At 44.5% G+C, this 21,395-nt stretch overlaps 14 non-coding genes across 14 annotated transcripts; all 14 read left to right on the top strand.

The window, feature by feature from the left end:
* The first annotated feature begins 4,051 nt into the window (after positions 1-4,051).
* LOC141212306 (U2 spliceosomal RNA) lies at positions 4,052-4,242 on the top strand. Its single transcript, XR_012282117.1, has one exon. It is a non-coding gene; the product is annotated as a U2 spliceosomal RNA (small nuclear RNA).
* A 1,115-nt stretch (positions 4,243-5,357) lies between these two features.
* Positions 5,358-5,548, top strand: LOC141212305 (U2 spliceosomal RNA). Its single transcript, XR_012282116.1, has one exon. It is a non-coding gene; the product is annotated as a U2 spliceosomal RNA (small nuclear RNA).
* A 1,115-nt stretch (positions 5,549-6,663) lies between these two features.
* Positions 6,664-6,854, top strand: LOC141212303 (U2 spliceosomal RNA). The gene has a single exon (XR_012282114.1). It is a non-coding gene; the product is annotated as a U2 spliceosomal RNA (small nuclear RNA).
* Positions 6,855-7,969: 1,115 nt separating this feature from the next.
* Positions 7,970-8,160, top strand: LOC141212302 (U2 spliceosomal RNA). Its single transcript, XR_012282113.1, has one exon. It is a non-coding gene; the product is annotated as a U2 spliceosomal RNA (small nuclear RNA).
* Positions 8,161-9,269: 1,109 nt separating this feature from the next.
* On the top strand, positions 9,270-9,460 carry LOC141212301 (U2 spliceosomal RNA). Its single transcript, XR_012282112.1, has one exon. It is a non-coding gene; the product is annotated as a U2 spliceosomal RNA (small nuclear RNA).
* A 1,115-nt stretch (positions 9,461-10,575) lies between these two features.
* On the top strand, positions 10,576-10,766 carry LOC141212300 (U2 spliceosomal RNA). Its single transcript, XR_012282111.1, has one exon. It is a non-coding gene; the product is annotated as a U2 spliceosomal RNA (small nuclear RNA).
* A 1,112-nt stretch (positions 10,767-11,878) lies between these two features.
* On the top strand, positions 11,879-12,069 carry LOC141212299 (U2 spliceosomal RNA). The gene has a single exon (XR_012282110.1). It is a non-coding gene; the product is annotated as a U2 spliceosomal RNA (small nuclear RNA).
* A 1,115-nt stretch (positions 12,070-13,184) lies between these two features.
* On the top strand, positions 13,185-13,375 carry LOC141211419 (U2 spliceosomal RNA). Its single transcript, XR_012281394.1, has one exon. It is a non-coding gene; the product is annotated as a U2 spliceosomal RNA (small nuclear RNA).
* A 1,115-nt stretch (positions 13,376-14,490) lies between these two features.
* On the top strand, positions 14,491-14,681 carry LOC141212298 (U2 spliceosomal RNA). Its single transcript, XR_012282109.1, has one exon. It is a non-coding gene; the product is annotated as a U2 spliceosomal RNA (small nuclear RNA).
* Positions 14,682-15,796: 1,115 nt separating this feature from the next.
* Positions 15,797-15,987, top strand: LOC141211440 (U2 spliceosomal RNA). Its single transcript, XR_012281415.1, has one exon. It is a non-coding gene; the product is annotated as a U2 spliceosomal RNA (small nuclear RNA).
* A 1,115-nt stretch (positions 15,988-17,102) lies between these two features.
* Positions 17,103-17,293, top strand: LOC141212297 (U2 spliceosomal RNA). Its single transcript, XR_012282108.1, has one exon. It is a non-coding gene; the product is annotated as a U2 spliceosomal RNA (small nuclear RNA).
* Positions 17,294-18,408: 1,115 nt separating this feature from the next.
* Positions 18,409-18,599, top strand: LOC141212296 (U2 spliceosomal RNA). Its single transcript, XR_012282107.1, has one exon. It is a non-coding gene; the product is annotated as a U2 spliceosomal RNA (small nuclear RNA).
* A 1,118-nt stretch (positions 18,600-19,717) lies between these two features.
* On the top strand, positions 19,718-19,908 carry LOC141212294 (U2 spliceosomal RNA). Its single transcript, XR_012282106.1, has one exon. It is a non-coding gene; the product is annotated as a U2 spliceosomal RNA (small nuclear RNA).
* A 1,115-nt stretch (positions 19,909-21,023) lies between these two features.
* On the top strand, positions 21,024-21,214 carry LOC141212293 (U2 spliceosomal RNA). Its single transcript, XR_012282105.1, has one exon. It is a non-coding gene; the product is annotated as a U2 spliceosomal RNA (small nuclear RNA).
* The last annotated feature ends 181 nt before the right edge of the window (positions 21,215-21,395 follow it).

The following is a 21,395-nucleotide window of genomic DNA, read 5'->3' as shown; positions in this document are numbered from 1 at the left end:
AGTGGCATATCCAGTGGTAGTGTAGCGTAGTTTCCCATCATACGAAGGTGACCTTGTCGTGGTTGATGGGCACACATAAATTGGCCAAATTATGCGCAAAAAACCTTCATTTTTCAAAGTGACATTAGTCCAGATACAATATTTCTTATATTTTCATGTATGGAGTGCCGAAGTTCTTTTTGCAATTGAGATTACTTTTTTCTTCAGAGCACCCGAATAGACCAGTGAGCGACCCCTCTCTTTTTTCTATTAATCATTTTTGGGATCCCGCTCCTGGAGCATTGCAGCAGGTACGTGTTCACACTATTAGAAGTTTGACAGCTTTTTTTCTGACCATGTGTCCCTCCCATTCAGTCACAGGTGGTTTTAACTAGCTCTACCAGCCCATACATTGTAGGTTAAAAGCCCAAGCAGAGACATATTGTCCATACAGGCTTACAGCCCAAGAGTGGCATATCCAGTGGTAGTGTAGCGTAGTTTCCCATCATACGAAGGTGACCTTGTCGTGGTTGATGGGCACACATAAATTGGCCAAATTATGCGCAAAAAACCTTCATTTTTCAAAGTGACATTAGTCCAGATACAATATTTCTTATATTTTCATGTATGGAGTGCCGAAGTTCTTTTTGCAATTGAGATTACTTTTTTCTTCAGAGCACCCGAATAGACCAGTGAGCGACCCCTCTCTTTTTTCTATTAATCATTTTTGGGATCCCGCTCCTGGAGCATTGCAGCAGGTACGTGTTCACACTATTAGAAGTTTGACAGCTTTTTTTCTGACCATGTGTCCCTCCCATTCAGTCACAGGTGGTTTTAACTAGCTCTACCAGCCCATACATTGTAGGTTAAAAGCCCAAGCAGAGACATATTGTCCATACAGGCTTACAGCCCAAGAGTGGCATATCCAGTGGTAGTGTAGCGTAGTTTCCCATCATACGAAGGTGACCTTGTCGTGGTTGATGGGCACACATAAATTGGCCAAATTATGCGCAAAAAACCTTCATTTTTCAAAGTGACATTAGTCCAGATACAATATTTCTTATATTTTCATGTATGGAGTGCCGAAGTTCTTTTTGCAATTGAGATTACTTTTTTCTTCAGAGCACCCGAATAGACCAGTGAGCGACCCCTCTCTTTTTTCTATTAATCATTTTTGGGATCCCGCTCCTGGAGCATTGCAGCAGGTACGTGTTCACACTATTAGAAGTTTGACAGCTTTTTTTCTGACCATGTGTCCCTCCCATTCAGTCACAGGTGGTTTTAACTAGCTCTACCAGCCCATACATTGTAGGTTAAAAGCCCAAGCAGAGACATATTGTCCATACAGGCTTACAGCCCAAGAGTGGCATATCCAGTGGTAGTGTAGCGTAGTTTCCCATCATACGAAGGTGACCTTGTCGTGGTTGATGGGCACACATAAATTGGCCAAATTATGCGCAAAAAACCTTCATTTTTCAAAGTGACATTAGTCCAGATACAATATTTCTTATATTTTCATGTATGGAGTGCCGAAGTTCTTTTTGCAATTGAGATTACTTTTTTCTTCAGAGCACCCGAATAGACCAGTGAGCGACCCCTCTCTTTTTTCTATTAATCATTTTTGGGATCCCGCTCCTGGAGCATTGCAGCAGGTACGTGTTCACACTATTAGAAGTTTGACAGCTTTTTTTCTGACCATGTGTCCCTCCCATTCAGTCACAGGTGGTTTTAACTAGCTCTACCAGCCCATACATTGTAGGTTAAAAGCCCAAGCAGAGACATATTGTCCATACAGGCTTACAGCCCAAGAGTGGCATATCCAGTGGTAGTGTAGCGTAGTTTCCCATCATACGAAGGTGACCTTGTCGTGGTTGATGGGCACACATAAATTGGCCAAATTATGCGCAAAAAACCTTCATTTTTCAAAGTGACATTAGTCCAGATACAATATTTCTTATATTTTCATGTATGGAGTGCCGAAGTTCTTTTTGCAATTGAGATTACTTTTTTCTTCAGAGCACCCGAATAGACCAGTGAGCGACCCCTCTCTTTTTTCTATTAATCATTTTTGGGATCCCGCTCCTGGAGCATTGCAGCAGGTACGTGTTCACACTATTAGAAGTTTGACAGCTTTTTTTCTGACCATGTGTCCCTCCCATTCAGTCACAGGTGGTTTTAACTAGCTCTACCAGCCCATACATTGTAGGTTAAAAGCCCAAGCAGAGACATATTGTCCATACAGGCTTACAGCCCAAGAGTGGCATATCCAGTGGTAGTGTAGCGTAGTTTCCCATCATACGAAGGTGACCTTGTCGTGGTTGATGGGCACACATAAATTGGCCAAATTATGCGCAAAAAACCTTCATTTTTCAAAGTGACATTAGTCCAGATACAATATTTCTTATATTTTCATGTATGGAGTGCCGAAGTTCTTTTTGCAATTGAGATTACTTTTTTCTTCAGAGCACCCGAATAGACCAGTGAGCGACCCCTCTCTTTTTTCTATTAATCATTTTTGGGATCCCGCTCCTGGAGCATTGCAGCAGGTACGTGTTCACACTATTAGAAGTTTGACAGCTTTTTTTCTGACCATGTGTCCCTCCCATTCAGTCACAGATGGTTTTAACTAGCTCTACCAGCCCATACATTGTAGGTTAAAAGCCCAAGCAGAGACATATTGTCCATACAGGCTTACAGCCCAAGAGTGGCATATCCAGTGGTAGTGTAGCGTAGTTTCCCATCATACGAAGGTGACCTTGTCGTGGTTGATGGGCACACATAAATTGGCCAAATTATGCGCAAAAAACCTTCATTTTTCAAAGTGACATTAGTCCAGATACAATATTTCTTATATTTTCATGTATGGAGTGCCGAAGTTCTTTTTGCAATTGAGATTACTTTTTTCTTCAGAGCACCCGAATAGACCAGTGAGCGACCCCTCTCTTTTTTCTATTAATCATTTTTGGGATCCCGCTCCTGGAGCATTGCAGCAGGTACGTGTTCACACTATTAGAAGTTTGACAGCTTTTTTTCTGACCATGTGTCCCTCCCATTCAGTCACAGGTGGTTTTAACTAGCTCTACCAGCCCATACATTGTAGGTTAAAAGCCCAAGCAGAGACATATTGTCCATACAGGCGTACAGCCCAAGAGTGGCATATCCAGTGGTAGTGTAGCGTAGTTTCCCATCATACGAAGGTGACCTTGTCGTGGTTGATGGGCACACATAAATTGGCCAAATTATGCGCAAAAAACCTTCATTTTTCAAAGTGACATTAGTCCAGATACAATATTTCTTATATTTTCATGTATGGAGTGCCGAAGTTCTTTTTGCCCTTGTTATCAACAGCAGCCTTTTAAACTCACCTGAGCTAACAGGTATGTGCGCTGGTTACTCTGCTGCGCTTAAAATTTATTTTTTGGTTTGCTACAATGCCTTTTCTGAAACGTTGTCTCCTTCTGCTGGAACACTGACTTCTTTCATTTAATGCCTGCAGACTATAAAAGAGAACCCAACCCAAAAAGTTTGGTTGATTAGTCTGTGGCATTCTGTTAAACTGTTGCTTATGGCGGTCTCTGTGAGCTTCTCAGCGACATTCAGCCAGCCAGGTATCCTGCCTGCAGTAGATGGAATGTGGCAATGGAACGCTGGCTGCGCGTGTCATAATAGGCTCTGAGCCTTTATATACCTGTGCACAGCAGCAGCCACCTTCAGTCTGCTGCTGGACAGCCAGCAGCAGCAGCAGCAGGAGAGGTATGTAATCAGGAGCCCTCCTGCTAAGGGTAGACAGCTGCTCGTTCCACCCCACCCCCCGCCTTAATTGGTTCTCCTCCCTTCCAACGGTGTTGAGGCGGGTGGGAACAGCAGGGGGTGAAGGTGCTGTGTTTAAAGAGGTGGAGTTATGCAGATCTAAAACGCGTGGATTGCAGCAGCAGCAAGCCGAAAAGTGCAGGCATGTAAGGGATCTAGAGGTTGACAACATGTCTTCTTAACGGGAGTCCAGGAGCTCATCTCCACAAATGGACTTTTCAGGATCCTTGGGTGGCTCCGTAGTTTGAAACCAATTCTGGTTATCGCTTCTCGGCCTTTTGGCTAAGATCAAGTGTAGTATCTGTTCTTATCAGTTTAATATCTGATACGTCCCCTATCTGGGGACCATATATTAAATGGATTTTTAGAACAGGGAGATGGAAAAAGAGCTTGCTCTGTCCACTCCACGCATTGACCTGGTATTGCAGTATCTCCAGGACCGGTGCACCCCTTCTTTAATGCAGTTTCTAAAATCAGAAAGAATTGAATTCAATGTTTTTTGTTCATTTTGCTTGTTTGTCGGATTTTGGGATGGACTCTTTGGCTTTGCTTTTCTTCTCCTCATTGGATTTTTCATGTTCAAAGTTGCAGAAGCCAGATTACAAGCTCATTTTGGTTCAACTTCAGCAACTGTGCATTGCATTGCCATGTAATGTGATGCAATGCTATCTTTCTAGCTCTCCCTTTTTACTTCCTTTTGGATAAACAGACATATTAGGCAAGCATTTTGGAGCTTTCACCTAAATAACTACAGGTGGTGAGATAAGCTGCACAATATAATTGACCTTTCAGTATATTGTTGCACACACACCATCTATTTAGCAAATGCCCTTGTTATCAACAGCAGCCTTTTAAACTCACCTGAGCTCCCAGGTATGTGCGCTGGTTACTCTGCTGCGCTTAAAATTTCTTTTTTGGTTTGCTACAATGCCTTTTCTGAAACATTGTCTCCTTCTGCTGGAACACTGACTTCTTTCATTTAATGCCTGCAGACTATAAAAGAGAACCCAACCCAAAAAGTTTGGTTGATTAGTCTGTGGCATTCTGTTAAACTGTTGCTTATGGCGGTCTCTGTGAGCTTCTCAGCGACATTCAGCCAGCCAGGTATCCTGCCTGCAGTAGATGGAATGTGGCAATGGAACGCTGGCTGCGCGTGTCATAATAGGCTCTGAGCCTTTATATACCTGTGCACAGCAGCAGCCACCTTCAGTCTGCTGCTGGACAGCCAGCAGCAGCAGCAGCAGGAGAGGTATGTAATCAGGAGCCATCCTGCTAAGGGTAGACAGCTGCTCGTTCCACCCCACCCCCCGCCTTAATTGGTTCTCCTCCCTTCCAACGGTGTTGAGGCGGGTGGGAACAGCAGGGGGTGAAGGTGCTGTGTTTAAAGAGGTGGAGTTATGCAGATCTAAAACGCGTGGATTGCAGCAGCAGCAAGCCGAAAAGTGCAGGCATGTAAGGGATCTAGAGGTTGACAACATGTCTTCTTAACGGGAGTCCAGGAGCTCATCTCCACAAATGGACTTTTCAGGATCCTTGGGTGGCTCCGTAGTTTGAAACCAATTCTGGTTATCGCTTCTCGGCCTTTTGGCTAAGATCAAGTGTAGTATCTGTTCTTATCAGTTTAATATCTGATACGTCCCCTATCTGGGGACCATATATTAAATGGATTTTTAGAACAGGGAGATGGAAAAAGAGCTTGCTCTGTCCACTCCACGCATTGACCTGGTATTGCAGTATCTCCAGGACCGGTGCACCCCTTCTTTAATGCAGTTTCTAAAATCAGAAAGAATTGAATTCAATGTTTTTTGTTCATTTTGCTTGTTTGTCGGATTTTGGGATGGACTCTTTGGCTTTGCTTTTCTTCTCCTCATTGGATTTTTCATGTTCAAAGTTGCAGAAGCCAGATTACAAGCTCATTTTGGTTCAACTTCAGCAACTGTGCATTGCATTGCCATGTAATGTGATGCAATGCTATCTTTCTAGCTCTCCCTTTTTACTTCCTTTTGGATAAACAGACATATTAGGCAAGCATTTTGGAGCTTTCACCTAAATAACTACAGGTGGTGAGATAAGCTGCACAATATAATTGACCATTCAGTATATTGTTGCACACACACCATCTATTTAGCAAATGCCCTTGTTATCAACAGCAGCCTTTTAAACTCACCTGAGCTAACAGGTATGTGCGCTGGTTACTCTGCTGCGCTTAAAATTTCTTTTTTGGTTTGCTACAATGCCTTTTCTGAAACATTGTCTCCTTCTGCTGGAACACTGACTTCTTTCATTTAATGCCTGCAGACTATAAAAGAGAACCCAACCCAAAAAGTTTGGTTGATTAGTCTGTGGCATTCTGTTAAACTGTTGCTTATGGCGGTCTCTGTGAGCTTCTCAGCGACATTCAGCCAGCCAGGTATCCTGCCTGCAGTAGATGGAATGTGGCAATGGAACGCTGGCTGCGCGTGTCATAATAGGCTCTGAGCCTTTATATACCTGTGCACAGCAGCAGCCACCTTCAGTCTGCTGCTGGACAGCCAGCAGCAGCAGCAGCAGGAGAGGTATGTAATCAGGAGCCCTCCTGCTAAGGGTAGACAGCTGCTCGTTCCACCCCACCCCCCGCCTTAATTGGTTCTCCTCCCTTCCAACGGTGTTGAGGCGGGTGGGAACAGCAGGGGGTGAAGGTGCTGTGTTTAAAGAGGTGGAGTTATGCAGATCTAAAACGCGTGGATTGCAGCAGCAGCAAGCCGAAAAGTGCAGGCATGTAAGGGATCTAGAGGTTGACAACATGTCTTCTTAACGGGAGTCCAGGAGCTCATCTCCACAAATGGACTTTTCAGGATCCTTGGGTGGCTCCGTAGTTTGAAACCAATTCTGGTTATCGCTTCTCGGCCTTTTGGCTAAGATCAAGTGTAGTATCTGTTCTTATCAGTTTAATATCTGATACGTCCCCTATCTGGGGACCATATATTAAATGGATTTTTAGAACAGGGAGATGGAAAAAGAGCTTGCTCTGTCCACTCCACGCATTGACCTGGTATTGCAGTATCTCCAGGACCGGTGCACCCCTTCTTTAATGCAGTTTCTAAAATCAGAAAGAATTGAATTCAATGTTTTTTGTTCATTTTGCTTGTTTGTCGGATTTTGGGATGGACTCTTTGGCTTTGCTTTTCTTCTCCTCATTGGATTTTTCATGTTCAAAGTTGCAGAAGCCAGATTACAAGCTCATTTTGGTTCAACTTCAGCAACTGTGCATTGCATTGCCATGTAATGTGATGCAATGCTATCTTTCTAGCTCTCCCTTTTTACTTCCTTTTGGATAAACAGACATATTAGGCAAGCATTTTGGAGCTTTCACCTAAATAACTACAGGTGGTGAGATAAGCTGCACAATATAATTGACCTTTCAGTATATTGTTGCACACACACCATCTATTTAGCAAATGCCCTTGTTATCAACAGCAGCCTTTTAAACTCACCTGAGCTAACAGGTATGTGCGCTGGTTACTCTGCTGCGCTTAAAATTTCTTTTTTGGTTTGCTACAATGCCTTTTCTGAAACGTTGTCTCCTTCTGCTGGAACACTGACTTCTTTCATTTAATGCCTGCAGACTATAAAAGAGAACCCAACCCAAAAAGTTTGGTTGATTAGTCTGTGGCATTCTGTTAAACTGTTGCTTATGGCGGTCTCTGTGAGCTTCTCAGCGACATTCAGCCAGCCAGGTATCCTGCCTGCAGTAGATGGAATGTGGCAATGGAACGCTGGCTGCGCGTGTCATAATAGGCTCTGAGCCTTTATATACCTGTGCACAGCAGCAGCCACCTTCAGTCTGCTGCTGGACAGCCAGCAGCAGCAGCAGCAGGAGAGGTATGTAATCAGGAGCCCTCCTGCTAAGGGTAGACAGCTGCTCGTTCCACCCCACCCCCCGCCTTAATTGGTTCTCCTCCCTTCCAACGGTGTTGAGGCGGGTGGGAACAGCAGGGGGTGAAGGTGCTGTGTTTAAAGAGGTGGAGTTATGCAGATCTAAAACGCGTGGATTGCAGCAGCAGCAAGCCGAAAAGTGCAGGCATGTAAGGGATCTAGAGGTTGACAACATGTCTTCTTAACGGGAGTCCAGGAGCTCATCTCCACAAATGGACTTTTCAGGATCCTTGGGTGGCTCCGTAGTTTGAAACCAATTCTGGTTATCGCTTCTCGGCCTTTTGGCTAAGATCAAGTGTAGTATCTGTTCTTATCAGTTTAATATCTGATACGTCCCCTATCTGGGGACCATATATTAAATGGATTTTTAGAACAGGGAGATGGAAAAAGAGCTTGCTCTGTCCACTCCACGCATTGACCTGGTATTGCAGTATCTCCAGGACCGGTGCACCCCTTCTTTAATGCAGTTTCTAAAATCAGAAAGAATTGAATTCAATGTTTTTTGTTCATTTTGCTTGTTTGTCGGATTTTGGGATGGACTCTTTGGCTTTGCTTTTCTTCTCCTCATTGGATTTTTCATGTTCAAAGTTGCAGAAGCCAGATTACAAGCTCATTTTGGTTCAACTTCAGCAACTGTGCATTGCATTGCCATGTAATGTGATGCAATGCTATCTTTCTAGCTCTCCCTTTATACTTCCTTTTGGATAAACAGACATATTAGGCAAGCATTTTGGAGCTTTCACCTAAATAACTACAGGTGGTGAGATAAGCTGCACAATATAATTGACCTTTCAGTATATTGTTGCACACACACCATCTATTTAGCAAATGCCCTTGTTATCAACAGCAGCCTTTTAAACTCACCTGAGCTAACAGGTATGTGCGCTGGTTACTCTGCTGCGCTTAAAATTTATTTTTTGGTTTGCTACAATGCCTTTTCTGAAACGTTGTCTCCTTCTGCTGGAACACTGACTTCTTTCATTTAATGCCTGCAGACTATAAAAGAGAACCCAACCCAAAAAGTTTGGTTGATTAGTCTGTGGCATTCTGTTAAACTGTTGCTTATGGCGGTCTCTGTGAGCTTCTCAGCGACATTCAGCCAGCCAGGTATCCTGCCTGCAGTAGATGGAATGTGGCAATGGAACGCTGGCTGCGCGTGTCATAATAGGCTCTGAGCCTTTATATACCTGTGCACAGCAGCAGCCACCTTCAGTCTGCTGCTGGACAGCCAGCAGCAGCAGGAGAGGTATGTAATCAGGAGCCCTCCTGCTAAGGGTAGACAGCTGCTCGTTCCACCCCACCCCCCGCCTTAATTGGTTCTCCTCCCTTCCAACGGTGTTGAGGCGGGTGGGAACAGCAGGGGGTGAAGGTGCTGTGTTTAAAGAGGTGGAGTTATGCAGATCTAAAACGCGTGGATTGCAGCAGCAGCAAGCCGAAAAGTGCAGGCATGTAAGGGATCTAGAGGTTGACAACATGTCTTCTTAACGGGAGTCCAGGAGCTCATCTCCACAAATGGACTTTTCAGGATCCTTGGGTGGCTCCGTAGTTTGAAACCAATTCTGGTTATCGCTTCTCGGCCTTTTGGCTAAGATCAAGTGTAGTATCTGTTCTTATCAGTTTAATATCTGATACGTCCCCTATCTGGGGACCATATATTAAATGGATTTTTAGAACAGGGAGATGGAAAAAGAGCTTGCTCTGTCCACTCCACGCATTGACCTGGTATTGCAGTATCTCCAGGACCGGTGCACCCCTTCTTTAATGCAGTTTCTAAAATCAGAAAGAATTGAATTCAATGTTTTTTGTTCATTTTGCTTGTTTGTCGGATTTTGGGATGGACTCTTTGGCTTTGCTTTTCTTCTCCTCATTGGATTTTTCATGTTCAAAGTTGCAGAAGCCAGATTACAAGCTCATTTTGGTTCAACTTCAGCAACTGTGCATTGCATTGCCATGTAATGTGATGCAATGCTATCTTTCTAGCTCTCCCTTTTTACTTCCTTTTGGATAAACAGACATATTAGGCAAGCATTTTGGAGCTTTCACCTAAATAACTACAGGTGGTGAGATAAGCTGCACAATATAATTGACCTTTCAGTATATTGTTGCACACACACCATCTATTTAGCAAATGCCCTTGTTATCAACAGCAGCCTTTTAAACTCACCTGAGCTAACAGGTATGTGCGCTGGTTACTCTGCTGCGCTTAAAATTTCTTTTTTGGTTTGCTACAATGCCTTTTCTGAAACGTTGTCTCCTTCTGCTGGAACACTGACTTCTTTCATTTAATGCCTGCAGACTATAAAAGAGAACCCAACCCAAAAAGTTTGGTTGATTAGTCTGTGGCATTCTGTTAAACTGTTGCTTATGGCGGTCTCTGTGAGCTTCTCAGCGACATTCAGCCAGCCAGGTATCCTGCCTGCAGAAGATGGAATGTGGCAATGGAACGCTGGCTGCGCGTGTCATAATAGGCTCTGAGCCTTTATATACCTGTGCACAGCAGCAGCCACCTTCAGTCTGCTGCTGGACAGCCAGCAGCAGCAGCAGCAGGAGAGGTATGTAATCAGGAGCCCTCCTGCTAAGGGTAGACAGCTGCTCGTTCCACCCCACCCCCCGCCTTAATTGGTTCTCCTCCCTTCCAACGGTGTTGAGGCGGGTGGGAACAGCAGGGGGTGAAGGTGCTGTGTTTAAAGAGGTGGAGTTATGCAGATCTAAAACGCGTGGATTGCAGCAGCAGCAAGCCGAAAAGTGCAGGCATGTAAGGGATCTAGAGGTTGACAACATGTCTTCTTAACGGGAGTCCAGGAGCTCATCTCCACAAATGGACTTTTCAGGATCCTTGGGTGGCTCCGTAGTTTGAAACCAATTCTGGTTATCGCTTCTCGGCCTTTTGGCTAAGATCAAGTGTAGTATCTGTTCTTATCAGTTTAATATCTGATACGTCCCCTATCTGGGGACCATATATTAAATGGATTTTTAGAACAGGGAGATGGAAAAAGAGCTTGCTCTGTCCACTCCACGCATTGACCTGGTATTGCAGTATCTCCAGGACCGGTGCACCCCTTCTTTAATGCAGTTTCTAAAATCAGAAAGAATTGAATTCAATGTTTTTTGTTCATTTTGCTTGTTTGTCGGATTTTGGGATGGACTCTTTGGCTTTGCTTTTCTTCTCCTCATTGGATTTTTCATGTTCAAAGTTGCAGAAGCCAGATTACAAGCTCATTTTGGTTCAACTTCAGCAACTGTGCATTGCATTGCCATGTAATGTGATGCAATGCTATCTTTCTAGCTCTCCCTTTTTACTTCCTTTTGGATAAACAGACATATTAGGCAAGCATTTTGGAGCTTTCACCTAAATAACTACAGGTGGTGAGATAAGCTGCACAATATAATTGACCTTTCAGTATATTGTTGCACACACACCATCTATTTAGCAAATGCCCTTGTTATCAACAGCAGCCTTTTAAACTCACCTGAGCTAACAGGTATGTGCGCTGGTTACTCTGCTGCGCTTAAAATTTCTTTTTTGGTTTGCTACAATGCCTTTTCTGAAACGTTGTCTCCTTCTGCTGGAACACTGACTTCTTTCATTTAATGCCTGCAGACTATAAAAGAGAACCCAACCCAAAAAGTTTGGTTGATTAGTCTGTGGCATTCTGTTAAACTGTTGCTTATGGCGGTCTCTGTGAGCTTCTCAGCGACATTCAGCCAGCCAGGTATCCTGCCTGCAGTAGATGGAATGTGGCAATGGAACGCTGGCTGCGCGTGTCATAATAGGCTCTGAGCCTTTATATACCTGTGCACAGCAGCAGCCACCTTCAGTCTGCTGCTGGACAGCCAGCAGCAGCAGCAGGAGAGGTATGTAATCAGGAGCCCTCCTGCTAAGGGTAGACAGCTGCTCGTTCCACCCCACCCCCCGCCTTAATTAGTTCTCCTCCCTTCCATCGGTGTTGAGGCGGGTGGGAACAGCAGGGGGTGAAGGTGCTGTGTTTAAAGAGGTGGAGTTATGCAGATCTAAAACGCGTGGATTGCAGCAGCAGCAAGCCGAAAAGTGCAGGCATGTAAGGGATCTAGAGGTTGACAACATGTCTTCTTAACGGGAGTCCAGGAGCTCATCTCCACAAATGGACTTTTCAGGATCCTTGGGTGGCTCCGTAGTTTGAAACCAATTCTGGTTATCGCTTCTCGGCCTTTTGGCTAAGATCAAGTGTAGTATCTGTTCTTATCAGTTTAATATCTGATACGTCCCCTATCTGGGGACCATATATTAAATGGATTTTTAGAACAGGGAGATGGAAAAAGAGCTTGCTCTGTCCACTCCACGCATTGACCTGGTATTGCAGTATCTCCAGGACCGGTGCACCCCTTCTTTAATGCAGTTTCTAAAATCAGAAAGAATTGAATTCAATGTTTTTTGTTCATTTTGCTTGTTTGTCGGATTTTGGGATGGACTCTTTGGCTTTGCTTTTCTTCTCCTCATTGGATTTTTCATGTTCAAAGTTGCAGAAGCCAGATTACAAGCTCATTTTGGTTCAACTTCAGCAACTGTGCATTGCATTGCCATGTAATGTGATGCAATGCTATCTTTCTAGCTCTCCCTTTTTACTTCCTTTTGGATAAACAGACATATTAGGCAAGCATTTTGGAGCTTTCACCTAAATAACTACAGGTGGTGAGATAAGCTGCACAATATAATTGACCATTCAGTATATTGTTGCACACACACCATCTATTTAGCAAATGCCCTTGTTATCAACAGCAGCCTTTTAAACTCACCTGAGCTAACAGGTATGTGCGCTGGTTACTCTGCTGCGCTTAAAATTTCTTTTTTGGTTTGCTACAATGCCTTTTCTGAAACGTTGTCTCCTTCTGCTGGAACACTGACTTCTTTCATTTAATGCCTGCAGACTATAAAAGAGAACCCAACCCAAAAAGTTTGGTTGATTAGTCTGTGGCATTCTGTTAAACTGTTGCTTATGGCGGTCTCTGTGAGCTTCTCAGCGACATTCAGCCAGCCAGGTATCCTGCCTGCAGTAGATGGAATGTGGCAATGGAACGCTGGCTGCGCGTGTCATAATAGGCTCTGAGCCTTTATATACCTGTGCACAGCAGCAGCCACCTTCAGTCTGCTGCTGGACAGCCAGCAGCAGCAGCAGCAGGAGAGGTATGTAATCAGGAGCCCTCCTGCTAAGGGTAGACAGCTGCTCGTTCCACCCCACCCCCCGCCTTAATTGGTTCTCCTCCCTTCCAACGGTGTTGAGGCGGGTGGGAACAGCAGGGGGTGAAGGTGCTGTGTTTAAAGAGGTGGAGTTATGCAGATCTAAAACGCGTGGATTGCAGCAGCAGCAAGCCGAAAAGTGCAGGCATGTAAGGGATCTAGAGGTTGACAACATGTCTTCTTAACGGGAGTCCAGGAGCTCATCTCCACAAATGGACTTTTCAGGATCCTTGGGTGGCTCCGTAGTTTGAAACCAATTCTGGTTATCGCTTCTTGGCCTTTTGGCTAAGATCAAGTGTAGTATCTGTTCTTATCAGTTTAATATCTGATACGTCCCCTATCTGGGGACCATATATTAAATGGATTTTTAGAACAGGGAGATGGAAAAAGAGCTTGCTCTGTCCACTCCACGCATTGACCTGGTATTGCAGTATCTCCAGGACCGGTGCACCCCTTCTTTAATGCAGTTTCTAAAATCAGAAAGAATTGAATTCAATGTTTTTTGTTCATTTTGCTTGTTTGTCGGATTTTGGGATGGACTCTTTGGCTTTGCTTTTCTTCTCCTCATTGGATTTTTCATGTTCAAAGTTGCAGAAGCCAGATTACAAGCTCATTTTGGTTCAACTTCAGCAACTGTGCATTGCATTGCCATGTAATGTGATGCAATGCTATCTTTCTAGCTCTCCCTTTTTACTTCCTTTTGGATAAACAGACATATTAGGCAAGCATTTTGGAGCTTTCACCTAAATAACTACAGGTGGTGAGATAAGCTGCACAATATAATTGACCTTTCAGTATATTGTTGCACACACACCATCTATTTAGCAAATGCCCTTGTTATCAACAGCAGCCTTTTAAACTCACCTGAGCTAACAGGTATGTGCGCTGGTTACTCTGCTGCGCTTAAAATTTCTTTTTTGGTTTGCTACAATGCCTTTTCTGAAACGTTGTCTCCTTCTGCTGGAACACTGACTTCTTTCATTTAATGCCTGCAGACTATAAAAGAGAACCCAACCCAAAAAGTTTGGTTGATTAGTCTGTGGCATTCTGTTAAACTGTTGCTTATGGCGGTCTCTGTGAGCTTCTCAGCGACATTCAGCCAGCCAGGTATCCTGCCTGCAGTAGATGGAATGTGGCAATGGAACGCTGGCTGCGCGTGTCATAATAGGCTCTGAGCCTTTATATACCTGTGCACAGCAGCAGCCACCTTCAGTCTGCTGCTGGACAGCCAGCAGCAGCAGCAGCAGGAGAGGTATGTAATCAGGAGCCCTCCTGCTAAGGGTAGACAGCTGCTCGTTCCACCCCACCCCCCGCTTTAATTGGTTCTCCTCCCTTCCAACGGTGTTGAGGCGGGTGGGAACAGCAGGGGGTGAAGGTGCTGTGTTTAAAGAGGTGGAGTTATGCAGATCTAAAACGCGTGGATTGCAGCAGCAGCAAGCCGAAAAGTGCAGGCATGTAAGGGATCTAGAGGTTGACAACATGTCTTCTTAACGGGAGTCCAGGAGCTCATCTCCACAAATGGACTTTTCAGGATCCTTGGGTGGCTCCGTAGTGTGAAACTAATTCTGGTTATCGCTTCTCGGCCTTTTGGCTAAGATCAAGTGTAGTATCTGTTCTTATCAGTTTAATATCTGATACGTCCCCTATCTGGGGACCATATATTAAATGGATTTTTAGAACAGGGAGATGGAAAAAGAGCTTGCTCTGTCCACTCCACGCATTGACCTGGTATTGCAGTATCTCCAGGACCGGTGCACCCCTTCTTTAATGCAGTTTCTAAAATCAGAAAGAATTGAATTCAATGTTTTTTGTTCATTTTGCTTGTTTGTCGGATTTTGGGATGGACTCTTTGGCTTTGCTTTTCTTCTCCTCATTGGATTTTTCATGTTCAAAGTTGCAGAAGCCAGATTACAAGCTCATTTTGGTTCAACTTCAGCAACTGTGCATTGCATTGCCATGTAATGTGATGCAATGCTATCTTTCTAGCTCTCCCTTTTTACTTCCTTTTGGATAAACAGACATATTAGGCAAGCATTTTGGAGCTTTCACCTAAATAACTACAGGTGGTGAGATAAGCTGCACAATATAATTGACCTTTCAGTATATTGTTGCACACACACCATCTATTTAGCAAATGCCCTTGTTATCAACAGCAGCCTTTTAAACTCACCTGAGCTAACAGGTATGTGCGCTGGTTACTCTGCTGCGCTTAAAATTTCTTTTTTGGTTTGCTACAATGCCTTTTCTGAAACGTTGTCTCCTTCTGCTGGAACACTGACTTCTTTCATTTAATGCCTGCAGACTATAAAAGAGAACCCAACCCAAAAAGTTTGGTTGATTAGTCTGTGGCATTCTGTTAAACTGTTGCTTATGGCGGTCTCTGTGAGCTTCTCAGCGACATTCAGCCAGCCAGGTATCCTGCCTGCAGTAGATGGAATGTGGCAATGGAACGCTGGCTGCGCGTGTCATAATAGGCTCTGAGCCTTTATATACCTGTGCACAGCAGCAGCCACCTTCAGTCTGCTGCTGGACAGCCAGCAGCAGCAGCAGCAGGAGAGGTATGTAATCAGGAGCCCTCCTGCTAAGGGTAGACAGCTGCTCGTTCCACCCCACCCCCCGCCTTAATTGGTTCTCCTCCCTTCCAACGGTGTTGAGGCGGGTGGGAACAGCAGGGGGTGAAGGTACTGTGTTTAAAGAGGTGGAGTTATGCAGATCTAAAACGCGTGGATTGCAGCAGCAGCAAGCCGAAAAGTGCAGGCATGTAAGGGATCTAGAGGTTGACAACATGTCTTCTTAACGGGAGTCCAGGAGCTCATCTCCACAAATGGACTTTTCAGGATCCTTGGGTGGCTCCGTAGTTTGAAACCAATTCTGGTTATCGCTTCTCGGCCTTTTGGCTAAGATCAAGTGTAGTATCTGTTCTTATCAGTTTAATATCTGATACGTCCCCTATCTGGGGACCACATATTAAATGGATTTTTAGAACAGGGAGATGGAAAAAGAGCTTGCTCTGTCCACTCCACGCATTGACCTGGTATTGCAGTATCTCCAGGACCGGTGCACCCCTTCTTTAATGCAGTTTCTAAAATCAGAAAGAATTGAATTCAATGTTTTTTGTTCATTTTGCTTGTTTGTCGGATTTTGGGATGGACTCTTTGGCTTTGCTTTTCTTCTCCTCATTGGATTTTTCATGTTCAAAGTTGCAGAAGCCAGATTACAAGCTCATTTTGGTTCAACTTCAGCAACTGTGCATTGCATTGCCATGTAATGTGATGCAATGCTATCTTTCTAGCTCTCCCTTTTTACTTCCTTTTGGATAAACAGACATATTAGGCAAGCATTTTGGAGCTTTCACCTAAATAACTACAGGTGGTGAGATAAGCTGCACAATATAATTGACCTTTCAGTATATTGTTGCACACACACCATCTATTTAGCAAATGCCCTTGTTATCAACAGCAGCCTTTTAAACTCACCTGAGCTAACAGGTATGTGCGCTGGTTACTCTGCTGCGCTTAAAATTTCTTTTTTGGTTTGCTACAATGCCTTTTCTGAAACGTTGTCTCCTTCTGCTGGAACACTGACTTCTTTCATTTAATGCCTGCAGACTATAAAAGAGAACCCAACCCAAAAAGTTTGGTTGATTAGTCTGTGGCATTCTGTTAAACTGTTGCTTATGGCGGTCTCTGTGAGCTTCTCAGCGACATTCAGCCAGCCAGGTATCCTGCCTGCAGTAGATGGAATGTGGCAATGGAACGCTGGCTGCGCGTGTCATAATAGGCTCTGAGCCTTTATATACCTGTGCACAGCAGCAGCCACCTTCAGTCTGCTGCTGGACAGCCAGCAGCAGCAGCAGCAGGAGAGGTATGTAATCAGGAGCCCTCCTGCTAAGGGTAGACAGCTGCTCGTTCCACCCCACCCCCCGCCTTAATTGGTTCTCCTCCCTTCCAACGGTGTTGAGGCGGGTGGGAACAGCAGGGGGTGAAGGTGCTGTGTTTAAAGAGGTGGAGTTATGCAGATCTAAAACGCGTGGATTGCAGCAGCAGCAAGCCGAAAAGTGCAGGCATGTAAGGGATCTAGAGGTTGACAACATGTCTTCTTAACGGGAGTCCAGGAGCTCATCTCCACAAATGGACTTTTCAGGATCCTTGGGTGGCTCCGTAGTTTGAAACCAATTCTGGTTATCGCTTCTCGGCCTTTTGGCTAAGATCAAGTGTAGTATCTGTTCTTATCAGTTTAATATCTGATACGTCCCCTATCTGGGGACCATATATTAAATGGATTTTTAGAACAGGGAGATGGAAAAAGAGCTTGCTCTGTCCACTCCACGCATTGACCTGGTATTGCAGTATCTCCAGGACCGGTGCACCCCTTCTTTAATGCAGTTTCTAAAATCAGAAAGAATTGAATTCAATGTTTTTTGTTCATTTTGCTTGTTTGTCGGATTTTGGGATGGACTCTTTGGCTTTGCTTTTCTTCTCCTCATTGGATTTTTCATGTTCAAAGTTGCAGAAGCCAGATTACAAGCTCATTTTGGTTCAACTTCAGCAACTGTGCATTGCATTGCCATGTAATGTGATGCAATGCTATCTTTCTAGCTCTCCCTTTTTACTTCCTTTTGGATAAACAGACATATTAGGCAAGCATTTTGGAGCTTTCACCTAAATAACTACAGGTGGTGAGATAAGCTGCACAATATAATTGACCTTTCAGTATATTGTTGCACACACACCATCTATTTAGCAAATGCCCTTGTTATCAACAGCAGCCTTTTAAACTCACCTGAGCTAACAGGTATGTGCGCTGGTTACTCTGCTGCGCTTAAAATTTCTTTTTTGGTTTGCTACAATGCCTTTTCTGAAACGTTGTCTCCTTCTGCTGGGACACTGACTTCTTTCATTTAATGCCTGCAGACTATAAAAGAGAACCCAACCCAAAAAGTTTGGTTGATTAGTCTGTGGCATTCTGTTAAACTGTTGCTTATGGCGGTCTCTGTGAGCTTCTCAGCGACATTCAGCCAGCCAGGTATCCTGCCTGCAGTAGATGGAATGTGGCAATGGAACGCTGGCTGCGCGTGTCATAATAGGCTCTGAGCCTTTATATACCTGTGCACAGCAGCAGCCACCTTCAGTCTGCTGCTGGACAGCCAGCAGCAGCAGCAGCAGGAGAGGTATGTAATCAGGAGCCCTCCTGCTAAGGGTAGACAGCTGCTCGTTCCACCCCACCCCCCGCCTTAATTGGTTCTCCTCCCTTCCAACGGTGTTGAGGCGGGTGGGAACAGCAGGGGGTGAAGGTGCTGTGTTTAAAGAGGTGGAGTTATGCAGATCTAAAACGCGTGGATTGCAGCAGCAGCAAGCCGAAAAGTGCAGGCATGTAAGGGATCTAGAGGTTGACAACATGTCTTCTTAACGGGAGTCCAGGAGCTCATCTCCACAAATGGACTTTTCAGGATCCTTGGGTGGCTCCGTAGTTTGAAACCAATTCTGGTTATCGCTTCTCGGCCTTTTGGCTAAGATCAAGTGTAGTATCTGTTCTTATCAGTTTAATATCTGATACGTCCCCTATCTGGGGACCATATATTAAATGGATTTTTAGAACAGGGAGATGGAAAAAGAGCTTGCTCTGTCCACTCCACGCATTGACCTGGTATTGCAGTATCTCCAGGACCGGTGCACCCCTTCTTTAATGCAGTTTCTAAAATCAGAAAGAATTGAATTCAATGTTTTTTGTTCATTTTGCTTGTTTGTCGGATTTTGGGATGGACTCTTTGGCTTTGCTTTTCTTCTCCTCATTGGATTTTTCATGTTCAAAGTTGCAGAAGCCAGATTACAAGCTCATTTTGGTTCAACTTCAGCAACTGTGCATTGCATTGCCATGTAATGTGATGCAATGCTATCTTTCTAGCTCTCCCTTTTTACTTCCTTTTGGATAAACAGACATATTAGGCAAGCATTTTGGAGCTTTCACCTAAATAACTACAGGTGGTGAGATAAGCTGCACAATATAATTGACCTTTCAGTATATTGTTGCACACACACCATCTATTTAGCAAATGCCCTTGTTATCAACAGCAGCCTTTTAAACTCACCTGAGCTAACAGGTATGTGCGCTGGTTTCTCTGCTGCGCTTAAAATTTCTTTTTTGGTTTGCTACAATGCCTTTTCTGAAACGTTGTCTCCTTCTGCTGGAACACTGACTTCTTTCATTTAATGCCTGCAGACTATAAAAGAGAACCCAACCCAAAAAGTTTGGTTGATTAGTCTGTGGCATTCTGTTAAACTGTTGCTTATGGCGGTCTCTGTGAGCTTCTCAGCGACATTCAGCCAGCCAGGTATCCTGCCTGCAGTAGATGGAATGTGGCAATGGAACGCTGGCTGCGCGTGTCATAATAGGCTCTGAGCCTTTATATACCTGTGCACAGCAGCAGCCACTTTCAGTCTGCTGCTGGACAGCCAGCAGCAGCAGCAGCAGCAGGAGAGGTATGTAATCAGGAGCCCTCCTGCTAAGGGTAGACAGCTGCTCGTTCCACCTCACCCCCCGCCTTAATTGGTTCTCCTCCCTTCCAACGGTGTTGAGGCGGGTGGGAACAGCAGGGGGTGAAGGTGCTGTGTTTAAAGAGGTGGAGTTATGCAGATCTAAAACGCGTGGATTGCAGCAGCAGCAAGCCGAAAAGTGCAGGCATGTAAGGGATCTAGAGGTTGACAACATGTCTTCTTAACGGGAGTCCAGGAGCTCATCTCCACAAATGGACTTTTCAGGATCCTTGGGTGGCTCCGTAGTTTGAAACCAATTCTGGTTATCGCTTCTCGGCCTTTTGGCTAAGATCAAGTGTAGTATCTGTTCTTATCAGTTTAATATCTGATACGTCCCCTATCTGGGGACCATATATTAAATGGATTTTTAGAACAGGGAGATGGAAAAAGAGCTTGCTCTGTCCACTCCACGCATTGACCTGGTATTGCAGTATCTCCAGGACCGGTGCACCCCTTCTTTAATGCAGTTTCTAAAATCAGAAAGAATTGAATTCAATGTTTTTTGTTCATTTTGCTTGTTTGTCGGATTTTGGGATGGACTCTTTGGCTTTGCTTTTCTTCTCCTCATTGGATTTTTCATGTTCAAAGTTGCAGAAGCCAGATTACAAGCTCATTTTGGTTCAACTTCAGCAACTGTGCATTGCATTGCCATGTAATGTGATGCAATGCTATCTTTCTAGCTCTCCCTTTTTACTTCCTTTTGGATAAACAGACATATTAGGCAAGCATTTTGGAGCTTTCACCTAAATAACTACAGGTGGTGAGATAAGCTGCACAATATAATTGACCTTTCAGTATATTGTTGCACACACACCATCTATTTAGCAAATGCCCTTGTTATCAACAGCAGCCTTTTAAACTCACCTGAGCTAACAGGTATGTGCGCTGGTTACTCTGCTGCGCTTAAAATTTCTTTTTTGGTTTGCTACAATGCCTTTTCTGAAACGTTGTTTCCTTCTGCTGGAACACTGACTTCTTTCATTTAATGCCTGCAGACTATAAAAGAGAACCCAACCCAAAAAGTTTGGTTGATTAGTCTGTGGCATTCTGTTAAACTGTTGCTTATGGCGGTCTCTGTGAGCTTCTCAGCGACATTCAGCCAGCCAGGTATCCTGCCTGCAGTAGATGGAATGTGGCAATGGAACGCTGGCTGCGCGTGTCAAAATAGGCTCTGAGCCTTTATATACCTGTGCACAGCAGCAGCCACCTTCAGTCTGCTGCTGGACAGCCAGCAGCAGCAGCAGCAGGAGAGGTATGTAATCAGGAGCCCTCCTGCTAAGGGTAGACAGCTGCTCGTTCCACCCCACCCCCCGCCTTAATTGGTTCTCCTCCCTTCCAACGGTGTTGAGGCGGGTGGGAACAGCAGGGGGTGAAGGTGCTGTGTTTAAAGAGGTGGAGTTATGCAGATCTAAAACGCGTGGATTGCAGCAGCAGCAAGCCGAAAAGTGCAGGCATGTAAGGGATCTAGAGGTTGACAACATGTCTTCTTAACGGGAGTCCAGGAGCTCATCTCCACAAATGGACTTTTCAGGATCCTTGGGTGGCTCCGTAGTTTGAAACCAATTCTGGTTATCGCTTCTCGGCCTTTTGGCTAAGATCAAGTGTAGTATCTGTTCTTATCAGTTTAATATCTGATACGTCCCCTATCTGGGGACCATATATTAAATGGATTTTTAGAACAGGGAGATGGAAAAAGAGCTTGCTCTGTCCACTCCACGCATTGACCTGGTATTGCAGTATCTCCAGGACCGGTGCACCCCTTCTTTAATGCAGTTTCTAAAATCAGAAAGAATTGAATTCAATGTTTTTTGTTCATTTTGCTTGTTTGTCGGATTTTGGGATGGACTCTTTGGCTTTGCTTTTCTTCTCCTCATTGGATTTTTCATGTTCAAAGTTGCAGAAGCCAGATTACAAGCTCATTTTGGTTCAACTTCAGCAACTGT

Source organism: Phyllobates terribilis, unplaced genomic scaffold (assembly GCF_046119375.1).
Source record: "Phyllobates terribilis strain yellow unplaced genomic scaffold, ASM4611937v1 Scaffold_170__1_contigs__length_4071412, whole genome shotgun sequence".
NCBI classification, from domain to species: Eukaryota; Metazoa; Chordata; class Amphibia; order Anura; family Dendrobatidae; genus Phyllobates; species Phyllobates terribilis.
The sequence above is the reverse complement of the archived record's forward strand: the minus strand, read 5'-3'. Positions and strand labels throughout refer to the sequence as shown.